Raw genomic sequence first — 10,891 nt, 5'->3', positions numbered from 1 at the left:
CACAACCATAGATTCTTCTCCTTTCCATCTTGTCAAGTTGGTTCCTGGGTGGGAATATGCCCAATGAGAAAAGGATAGGGAGCAGGAAAATTCTTAAGTCACACATGCGGCCATGATGGTCTAATACATGCCTTCTCTGGGCTTGAATATAAAACTCATCCTCATGTGAGTGCTTTTGAAAGTTCTTTGGACATCTCTCACTGTTACTTCTCTGTTATCCTGAGAATTTCAACTCTTTTCTGGACAGCACCTCCTCGACCATCCCTAAGATATCCCCGTCCTGTTTGTCTCACACACACTCATATGTGATGGTTATTCTTTGCCTACATGCATTCACCTCAGACAGACCCTAATGCAAATACATCCTAGGGTTCCGTACTTATTGTTTTGCAGAGATGCATTTGAACAACAGTGAGAGGTTTTTAAAAGGTTATGCTCCAAAAGGAATTTCATTCTATGGCATGTAATGGTATATTGAGCTTCTAAACTATTTCAAAATTGTCTGACATTTTGGAAATGACAAAGCTTATACTAAATAGGTCAATTGACGATAAAATCTGGAAAAATCTGTGCCTCTCAAACATACAGTAAACTACTCCTTGCTCATGATCCTTTTCAAAGGAGATGTGAATTCCTCACCAAGCATATAGATGGTTTTCTAAGTGTAATAATTCTAATTGAGGCCTTCCATACTATGTGAATTGAAAATTCAAGAAATTGGCTATTTTGCTGCCAGTGATGTCCAAATCAGCTTGAGCACTGGAATTATATCAGTAAATTTTTAGACACAAGAATCTGCAGCTTCACTACAAACCTATTAAATCAGAATCTAGACCGCTGGGTTCCAGGGAATCTAAGGTTTTTACACTCTTCTCGTTCATTCCGATAAACTGCTTAAATGATTGCCTTCTTGGTAACTGGAATATCTTCAAGTCTATTCACTGAACTCCTATGGTGTTCCACCTTCAAATCTTTTCTCTCATTGTCTACTGAACATTAAAATATAGGTCATGTAGAGAAAGTCAACACCTCAACTAGTCAAGTCATGTCACGATACCCAATAATATACTTTAGTCTCTCCATTCTCTGAAAAAATTACATCACAAAATACAGAAATTTGAAAGATAGAATGAGAGTTAACGTCATATACAACTGTTGTCTTCATTAATCTTTCAGATTTCAAAATTTACCTTAGGTACTTTTATCTTAAACTTTTATAAACTGATACTCTAATTTAAGAAAGTCTTCATCATAATCAAGATTTATCGTAACAAAGCAATTTACTTTGGTTGTGGAATTTGTTGGTTTGGGGCCCTGGATTGAACTCACAACACACTGCAAAATATATCTGGGTTGACATAAGTGCACAAAAGAGAAGAGGCTAATCGTAGAGCCTGTTTCACCACAGAAACTTTAAAAAAATACATAAAATTGTCAAAATCAAGTCTGACAGAACTCTAGAAAACAAGCCAGTCTTTATATCAACAAAGTGAACACTAAATCTGGGAGAGAAAAAAACAACTTAAAAATGATAGAATGTTTTGTGGCATTTTAATTAGCCTTTGTTCCAACCCACTGCCTGGTAAGGACAGTGCTGGTGGTGGTCTTCAAGAAGGGGGCCTGTATTCCTGATATGGGACCCTTGGCTGTGTTTCAGAGGGCGCAGAACAGAGCTTGTTAACAAAGAGGTATTTGTATGTTCAAACCTGTCTGAAAGCTAGAAGACACACAAAGCATTGCCCCCTTTTGACTACTTCAGAACTCACTCCTGGTGAAAAGAGGCAGGCAGTCTGCAAAAGCAATTTAGGGCAAACTGTCAACCCACAGCCAGTAAGGACAAAACATTATAGATTGAGGCACACAATAGACCAGTGAAAGCCATGGGTGAAGAGCTAGAGAGGGAGTTTCTTTGTAAAATTGAGGTATTCAAAGGCACTCCTGTATGCTGGAAATTTAGACACACACATCCTCAAGGCAGGTTGCCTGCTCAGGAAAGACACAAGAAACCTCTAAGCTTTCACCATTGGCTGATCTCTGGGCTCAGTGTAGCAGGAAGGAAAGGGTAAGAAGCAGTTGTGAATGGCCTGGCTAAGCACTGAAGGAGTGCCCCAGCCTAGGTTGAATTTGCAAAGCCAGGAAAAGATTAGGATTTAAAAAATTTCTTTTTTTTTTTTGGCTGTGGGGCAAATGGGTGTCTGTCATGGACAGGACTCATTATTTCACCATTCCCACCTTCACCTCCATCCACTCATTCATACTCATTGGTGTCATTTCCACTTCATCACTTGCAAGGAAACACATTCTGGAAGCATAGTGGGAAAGGGCAGCAAGCAATTTCCTGAGATTCATGTCCGAGGAATATTAATTTAAATGAAAAGGCAGGGATGTGATCCCACTTCTAAGGAGCAGACAACATAGTGCCCAGGCTGAGAGCGCTGACGTTTTAAATCCTGGTTTCACCTCCCATTAGCTGAAAAACACGAACTAGTTGCTTAAACTTTCTAATACTTATTTCCCTGTCAACTGTGGATTTTATCAATACCTACCTCAATGGTTGTTATGGAAATTAAATGAAACAATAGCAGTAAAGCTCTTCTCACAGTGTGTGGCATGGTGAGCACTCAGTAAATGGTAGCTAGTATCAGTGAGCTCCTATGTGCTTTTTCTATTGTTTGAACTTCTTCAGATTCAGGACACATTCCACCTTCCATTGAATGGCTGCAAACATGTAGAAACAGATAGAATTTCCCCCCTAAAAATATTTTTAAATTTCTCTCTCTCTCTCTCTCTCTCTCTCTCTCTCCTTCTCTCTCTCTCTCTCTCTCTTCTTCTTCTCTCTCTCTCTCTCTCTCTCTCTCTCTCTCTCTCTCTCTCTGTTCTTTTTATTTTTATTTTTTGCTTCTAATGTTCAAGAAAATTTAGGTCAAAATACTAGCTGAAAAATAGCTAGAGGTACAGAGACTTAAGAGATCACAAATAATAAAGAATACAGACATGTAAAATAGTTGATAAAGTTCCTTAAACAAGCAGCTACAACCTACAAGTAACAGAAACCCTAGAGGGAGAAAACCTTGATTGAAAAGACAACATGATAATATTCAGGATGTCTAGTTTTCAATGAAAAATTACAAAGCATGGAAAAAAATTTGGCCCATTCATACAAAAATTAAAGTTAACTGTCATTGTCTCTGAGGAAGCACACTGATTGGAATTACTAGACAAAGACTTTTAATCATGTATCTCAAATATGTTGAACTAGTTAAAGGAAGTCATAAGAATAATGTGTGAACAAATAGAAAATATCAATAAAGAGAGAGAAAATATTAAAAAGAGCCAAATACAAATCCTAGTGATGAGAAGTATAGTAATTAAAATGAAAAGCTCACTACAGGATTTCAATAGCAGAATTGTATAAACAGAATAAAGAATCTGCAACCTGGAAAATAGACCTAATGAAATTATTCAATTGGAAGAGTAAAAAGGCAAAAGGATGAAGAAAATGAACAGAGCCCAAGAGTTCAACCAAACCAACATACAGTGGGAATCCCAGAAGAAGAGAAGACAGAAAATATAAAATAAAATAAAATAAATTTTTTTAAAACCATAAAGAGTTCTTCTCGTAAGCAGCCTGAGGAGACCTCTGAAAATGGTTCGCTGTTCGCTTGACTCAGAGAACCCCACAAAATCATGTAAATCAAGAGGTTCGAATCTACCTGTTCATTTTAAGAACACTCGTGAAACTGCCCAGGTCATCAAGAGTATGCATATCTGAAAAGCCACCAAGTATCTAAAGGATGTCACATTACAAAAGCAATGTGTGCTGTACCGTTGTTATAACGGTGGAGTTAGGAGGTGTGCCCGGGCCAAACAATAGGGTTGGACAAACAGTCCAACCCAAAAAGAGAGCAGAATTTTTACTGCACATGCTGAAAAATGCAGAGTAATGCTGAACTTAAGGGTTTAGATATCGACTCTCTGGTCATTACACATCCAGGTGAACAGGGCTCCCGAGATGCAGCCCAGAACTTCCAGAGTTCATGGGTGTAGAAACCCGTACAGGAGCTCTCCCTGCAACAGAGAGATGATCCTAACTGAGAAAGAGCAGATTGTTATTGTTCCTACACCAGAAGAGGAGGTTGCACAGAAGGAAATGATCTCTGAGAAGAAAGTGAAGAAACTAAAACTTATGGCCCGGGAATAAATTCAGCCTCACACAAATGCTAATAAAAGTAAAGGCAGAAAAAAATAGCATAAAGAATATTGAAAGAAACAACAGCTGAAAACTTTCCAAATTTGATAAAAGATGCAGGTCTACATATTCAAGAAGCTTAATGAACTCCAAAAATTATCAATCAAAGAGGTTCCTACCCAGACACCTCACCAAACTCTTCAAAGCCAAAGGCAAGCAATCTGGAGAGCAGCAAACAAACAGAGCAACAAAAAACGAAGTCAGTACAAAGGATCTGCAATGAGATGCACAGCATATTGCTCATCAGACACAATGGAGGCCGGAAAGCAGGGCCGTGACATTTTGAAATTGCTGGACTGCGTTCTGATTTAAGATGGCCACATAGGAAGATCCTGAACTCGTCACCCCCCACATGCACACCAAATCTCCAGCTGTATATGGAATAATTTACTCTGAGAAAAAAAAGAAAAACTAACAACTGGTAGAGCGACCCCTGCTCATTGGGTAAACAAGAGGGAAAACGCATCCAAGCGGTTAGGAAGGGCTGAGACAAAGTCTCGCCATGAACCCCACCCCCAGCACACTGTGCTCCATAGCTAATGTGGTGAGAGGCTGCCATATTGGACAGGGCAGACAGAGGACGTTTCGATCATCATAAACAGTTCTATCACACATCACTGCTGTGGAAGTTTCTAGTCCTACCTTTCCAGAATCGTTTCTGGTTTCTGAAAGGAATGTTTTGCTTATCTCCACGGTTTTTCTTTCACACCTGCACTGATATCACTGAGGTGACCCTTGCCTCATCAGCATGGCTGATATATACCAGTCCTCATTCAGAGGAATTAATTTCTTGCCCTGCTCTAGGTAAAAGTGTATGAACTTTGTTGTTATAGAGCTTTGTATTCATAGTCTGCGACCACCATTTTCTAACTGTGTGGCCTTGGGCAAATCATTAAATCATACATTACTTTCCCCTTCTATAAACTGTGAAAAATTCATACGTCACAGAGTTATGAGAATTAAATGAAATAACAGAAATTAAGGGCCTAATTCAGTACCTGCTACATGTATGTGCTCAATAAATGTGATTTCCTTCCATCACATTCCTTGTCTCCAGGTGTGACCAAGTTAGATAGAACCTGGCCTTCCAGGGGAAGGATTTACTGGTATCTCTGGGAGTTCTGAAGTTTAGAGGCAGAGTAGAACAGCTAATCACTCGGAGAAATCTAATATATGATTAAGACATGGGTTTCCTTGCTTGGACATCATAGGCCAAGATTCAAGATTGCCAAACAAATTATATAGGTGCTTTGGTGGTAAAATTGTTTAGGAAAACAGGTAAAGCCTCATTTGAGGGTAGCAGACTAGAAAATGTCCAAGGAAAATATGGTAAATGCCTCCTGAACCAGAATATTGGAAAAGCAAAATGAGCCAGGTGTGACATGTGTAGTCATCCTGAAATGACTCTCATGGGATAAACAGTAATTCTCTTTTTCTAGACCCAGAAGACCATTAGACAGGCTAAGGGATTTTTCAGTGATTCCTATGCCACAATTTTTCTTTCACCTGTAAATGAAATTGACGAAAGTGATTGACAGTCACTCTTATTCCTGAAATACTTGCTACAAGACTGTTCCATGATGGAGATTATTTATATATAAATAAAAAGCAGAAGGAAACTGAAGCACATAATGTTTTACAAAGTTCTCTTGTGCACACCAACCAAACATGAACTTTTATACGTGTGTCCAGCAAATTGTGCGCGCCCACCCGCCCCCTCAATGAGGAAGGCTAGCCTGCCACCTCAGTGCTCTCTGTCTTCCCTCTCAGCCATCCTTAGCATGTCACTCTTTTGTAGGCCAGTTCTCCTCATTGTCACAAGCTGGTGCAGCACTTTCCAGATCAGTCAGATACAACAGTATGGAGGGGGAGAAGGACTATTTCCCATGTGCTTCTACAAAGAGTGATATAAGTGCTCTGATGTTCATTGCTGCTTCATTTACGGTGGCCAATACATGGAAACAACCAAAGTGTCCTTCGATTGATGATTGGATAAAGAAGATGTGGTATATATACACAATGGAACACTACTGGGACATAAGAAAAGATGAAATAGTGCCATTTGTGACAACATGAAGGATCTTGAGATTATTATGCTAAGCGAAATAAATTACAGAGAAAAAGTCGAGAACCATTTAATTTCACTGATATGTGGGATATAAAACTAAAGCAACAAAGAAACAAGACAAACAAAGAAACAAAAAGAATACATAGACCCAGACAATAGTTTAGTGGTTACCAGAGGGTAAGGAGGGAGAGAGATGGGAGATGAGGGTAAACAGGGTCAAATATATGGTAATGGAAGGAGAACCGACTCTGGGTGGTGAACACATAATGTGATATGAGCATATGGTAGTACAGAATTGAATTTGAAACCTATGTAATTTTACCAACCATTGGCATCCCAATACATTTTAATTAAAAAAACAGAAAATGGACTCAGAACACTTCTGGCATTTCTCTGGGTGAAAATGCCCACATCTGATTCAGTAACTGACACAAAAAACTGGATCACAATGACTGGCATGGATCACGTGGAATTTCTTCCTGGGACATGGATAGTGTGACCTCTCTCAAGTCCCATGGGTTAGGGCTACACAGAAGAACACAATAAATGCTCCGCATCAGGAGAAAAGGTGGGACCAACTCTTAGGAACACAAGGTTTTTTCTTCGGGTAATATTTCTTGAAACTTCATTCTCTGTGCTTCCCAATGTGTGGGGAACAAGACCCACTGCATTTCTCCAAAGGCAATCTGAGATAATCTTGACTGTCCTACAATACTCTCTCTGTTCTCAGCATAGTATGGACCTTACCTGAAATTGTCCTGAATTAACTTTTTCCATTCATTGTTATTCTTTGTCTAGAGGAAATAAAGTGAAGGCAACAATCTATTTCTTCTGGGAAATTAGTTTTTTGTATGCACAACCTCCTCTAAAAGAACACACACAATAGCCTGTTACACGCCCTCTCATGTGTGCCATGAAGCTTTCTGCTGGCCATTTCACCAAACTCTCAAGACATCCCAAATCTAACAGTAATTACACACAGTTTCCATGTAGATAGACAAATGTTATAGGGCCATGCAGGCCATCTTTCCTCTTACATATATCTCTTCAGTTACTATTGTGTTTTTCTGCTTGGGACTAGAGGCATAAAGATGAATAAAAACAGACATGATTCATGACCTTGTGGAACGTGAGCCTAGCAGGAAAGCCAGACATTCACCAATCGTAACAAGCAAATGAAAAATTATAACCATGATCAGTGCCAAGAGAGAAGCAAGAGAAGTCAGAACGGGTGCCATGAGGACGTGAAGCTTAAGCTTTTACTGTAGGAAGACAGCAGCCAACTGGGTAAGTAGTAGAGGGGTAGGAGCATGATCCAGACAGAAGGAATAGCATGGGAGAAGGTTCTGTGACAAGAGAGAGTGGCACAGCCTGAAAAACGCCAAAGAGGTGGGAGCATAGAAAGAAAGGTGCGGGAGGTGGTGCTGGGGAAAGCCAGCATCTGAGGTGGAAGCCAGATCATGCAGTCCCGGGTCCCTCACAGTTCGAATTTTAGTCTTTCTCCTATGTGTAGAGGGCAATTTCTGAAGTGTCTTACCTAGGAGATGGCACGGTCAGATTTGCATTTGAAAGGGTTATTCTGCCCAGTACAGCTCATACTGGAGGCAGCAAAGCCACTTTTCAGGCTAATGCAATACACCACATGAGAGACGTTGCTATCTTAGACCAAGATGGAAACTGAGGGAAGCGAAGAATTCAGAAGAGAGTGTGGACGTAAGAAACTGCCGGAATTCCATGATGGATTGGGTGAGAGGTAAGCTAGCAGAGCCTGATGAATGTTGGTGCCCATTACTGAAAAGGGAATATAGAAATAGGACTGGGTTTGGAGGTTGAGGAATAAGTTTAAGAACTGCTGAGCTGAAGGAATCTCTGAGACAGCCCAGTGCACATGTCAAGAAACTAACTGGATCTGTAGATCAGGAAGGACTCAGAGGACTAAAACGGAGACATCTATTTATGAATCAACTTCACATAGGTGATCATTTAAACTTTGGGCATAGGGGAGATAAACCAGAGCAAAGAGTAAATTCAGTGGTTGGAAGGTGTAAATACAGGGGCTGGGAAGTGGGATACACATCTGTACATGGGACTGAGGCGTAGCCAGAGAGGAAGTGAGGACACAAGGTGAGGGCTGGGTCATAGAAGGCAAGGAAAGAGAGAATGGTTCATAAGCCAGGCCACCTGTGGATTATTCAGCTGAATGAGAAATAAATTCTATCTTTACGTTAAGTCCTTTGAGGCACATGTTTTAACACTTGTAAACTAATGCAGAAAAAAATTATAACAAACATGCTTAATCTGATGCCATCTCGTCATTTTCAGCTATTGTCCCAAACTCACTAGGCTGGGGTCAGTCTCAGAGCTATAAAACTGACAGAAAAGGATTTCACGATTTTGAATTGCTTTAACACCAACACCACAGAAAACATGATCATAAATATTTAGCCAAATGCTATTTTGTAGTCAATTGGAGAAATCTAAATTCCATTTGTAGGATAACTAGAAAAGCCAGCAGGAGAGCAATTAGATGCAAACTGCTTTAATTATTATTCTTGGCCATCCAATCTCAGAAATGCATTCCCCATCCTGGGAAAAGAACTCAAAGTATGTATCCTTCTAGTGGGATAAAAACAACTCTCACATTGTATGCCAGAAATGGTATCCTGATTTTGCAGTTTGCTAATACATGGAAAATGGAAATAGATTTCACCTCATCTCCCCAGGCAGAAACCTGGGAATTGTGTTTGATTCTTCCCATTTCTTCTTCCTCCAAGTCTAATGGGTCACTAATGGGTCACCAAAGGCAGTCACTTCCACCCCTTCTCCATCCTCGCCAGCTTAGGTCAGGTCCTTCTTGTCTTGTCTGGACTGTAGATATCAACGTTGCACTCCACAGAGTACAGGATTTCTGCCTATTTTGTCCACAGCACCTAGGACATTACCTGACATATTTGGGGGTCCAACAAATACTTCCTGAATGTATTTTGTATTGAACATAATGCATTCATAGTCTCCTACACAGTCTGACTCTCAGATCTTTCCCTCCCACTGGTTTCTTTCCCAATATGAGCTCATCGGCCTGCTTAAAACCCTTCCCACACAAGACAGAGGTCCAGCTCCTTCCTGAGTGAGACAAGTAGGGCCTTTCAGGATCTGGCTGTCACTTAACCACCAATATCATCTGTCGCCTTGCCACTCACACCCAGAGGACATTACAGAGCTCACAGTTCCCTGCACTCTTGCTTCTATGCCCTTGTATCTGTGTTCTTCCCTGTGCTTGAAATGAATGGCCCCCTTTTGCCCTGACAAACAGCCACTGGACAGTTCAATGAGCAGCTCAAATAGATGTCCCGTTCTTTCCTCTGCGTACCCAATAGTGTGTTCCACCTGTGTTCCACCTCCCTGGCCCTTTTCTGCAAAGTGTTCACCCCATGCCCATCCATCTTCCTGTCAAACTTAGGCCAAGATCTCTATTTCATTCTTTCTAGATACTGGCACACAGCAGGCCCTCAGTAAATGTTTGTTGAAATGAAATGCGAATATAGTTTAGCAAGGTATTTTAAAGTCTAACACAAGTAAAACACTTTCTGCTGTGTAGGTGACAAACCCACATGCTAGTATTATGAGTTTTTCTACAGTTCTACGACATTCACTTCCTGATTCTTAAATTCAACATTTAAAACTTACCTTGAAAATCAGTACTGTTTTTTATATTACTATTAAATTGGTGCAAAAGTAATTGAGGTTTTTGCATTTATTTTTAACCTTTTAAACGACAATTACTTTTGCACCAACCCAACTTAATGCAAAGGTATCTGGACATCAATTCCTAACATATATTCTGTTATTCAATCCTCATGCACATCAAAGTGAAAACAATGAAAACTTTTAATATATTTTTTTCTGAATGAAATAGATGTTATTTTCAAAAACAAAGTTTACTTTTTTCCTTTTCCTTTGTATTTACTGTTCCATAGATTCCAAAGAACATATCGTACGGTTCAAGTATCTATAAAGCTCACAAAATGCAGGGCTCGGAGATCTACTTTAAGGGGGGCCTTCCATGGTAAGGTAATAAATACAGTGACCACCTCCTTTCAAGAATAAGTTTGTTTTGGATTTTGGAGGGTTTATTTGGATTCCATAGCATAAGATGCAATCTGAGGTCAATTACAAAAAGACACTACTTTTATAATGCTGTTCACAATATCTAAAGAACTACTGAAACTGTCCCAGTAGAAAAATGGATCATTCATCCCACAGACTCTAATCATTGTCTTCTCTCTCCAGGGTAGTCGGTTCCAGGGCGGTCCCTGGCCCTGGCCTCCTCTCAGGACCGCCCAGCCCACTACAGACTGGGCAGGGCCTGAGGGTTAGCCTCGCCCCCAGACAAAGAGCAAGGGGGATTTCCTGTTCACAATGCCACTTGTTGAAGCAGATCTCAGGCTTTCCATGTCCTACCACCACCTTAGGTCCTACAGCTTTGGTTTTCCTTAAATATCTCTGTGGCATACATTTCCGTACAAGTTTTCCTGGTGGAGGAGGCAGAGGAACCTGGTTTCATTTCCTCTCCT

At 40.3% G+C, this 10,891-nt stretch overlaps 1 pseudogene across 1 annotated transcript; it reads left to right on the top strand.

Moving 5' to 3' along the window:
- The first annotated feature begins 3,646 nt into the window (after window positions 1-3,646).
- Window positions 3,647-4,201, top strand: LOC308495700 (large ribosomal subunit protein uL22-like; annotated as a pseudogene). The gene has a single exon. The product of its transcript is annotated as a large ribosomal subunit protein uL22-like (transcript).
- Window positions 4,202-10,891: the final 6,690 nt, after the last annotated feature.

Source organism: Rhinolophus hipposideros (assembly GCF_964194185.1).
Source record: "Rhinolophus hipposideros genome assembly, contig: HAP1_SCAFFOLD_253, whole genome shotgun sequence".
NCBI classification, from domain to species: Eukaryota; Metazoa; Chordata; class Mammalia; order Chiroptera; family Rhinolophidae; genus Rhinolophus; species Rhinolophus hipposideros.
This window is presented reverse-complemented; position numbering and strand designations above follow the sequence as displayed.